This window comes from Rhagoletis pomonella, unplaced genomic scaffold, assembly GCF_013731165.1.
Source record: "Rhagoletis pomonella isolate Grant_MI unplaced genomic scaffold, Rhpom_1.0 Rhpom_scaffold_00003, whole genome shotgun sequence".
In the NCBI taxonomy this organism is placed as follows: domain Eukaryota; kingdom Metazoa; phylum Arthropoda; class Insecta; order Diptera; family Tephritidae; genus Rhagoletis; species Rhagoletis pomonella.
Window position 1 is genome coordinate 32,495,862 of NW_023458557.1, and position 1,041 is coordinate 32,496,902.

The window sequence follows — 1,041 nt, forward strand, 5'->3', positions numbered from 1 at the left end:
GTCGCCTCGACCTGATTGGCTTGTGGATGGTACAAAGGCGTTTTCATATGTTTGATGTTATAATCGGCGCAAAGCTTTGCGAAAGTTTGACTGATGAATTGAGTACCATTATCTGATATAATGGCCCCTATTATGAGTTGCATTCGATTTTCGACTGTGGTCGAAAGTGCTGAGCGAACGAATTTTCATTTGGTATTATGGCGCTCATTCGATGAAGAATAGCGCTATTATGAATTTCGCTCGTTTAGGTTGTTCACAATAGTATATTTTTCACCGCTGAGAAGCTTTGTTTACAAATCGAGCAAACTAAATAGCTTATACATATTTATGTAAATTTGTTCTAATTAAAATTAAGTAAAAAAGAAAGCAAGTTTATAAAAACGTGGTAAAATGAGTACAACGAGTTCTGGTTCAACGATTTGTCAGAGGATGAGAGCTTAGTAAACTGGTCAGGAGTAGCAAATGTTTAAGAGAGTTTAAGTTTATTAGTCTTTCGAATATATTTTGATATAAAATATATTTAAGAAATTTGTCTACAGATTCATTAAAAAGTTCCGACCATCTAAAGAGGCGTTTGTGAGCCAAATCTATTTAAAATATTTTAAACCTATCAACAGCGCTACGATTTTGTTCTCAGAGGTCGTGCCAAGAGAGTATTGGGATTTTCTTTTACAAGTAAGGCAGCCTTTCGAGCTTGTGTTTAGTATTCACGATGTTAGAACTGCATGAAATTAATAAAAATTGTTTAAAATTAGAGTCTAGCCGCCAAAATGTAAGAAAACATATACAAAATCATACATTTTTCACAATTTCCTAACACTTCGCTACACCATCGAAAGCAAAATTCTGTTCGACAGAAAATTCGATACTCAACGAAAATTTCGACACGCTTGCATAGCTCATAATACGAATTTCACTTTCGATCTTCGATCTTCGATAGCCAGCGAAGATCGAAAATCGAATGCAGCTCATAATAAGGGCCAATGAGTTCGGGGCCATTCACCGTGAATATATGTCGAAGATAATTGACTACGGATATGG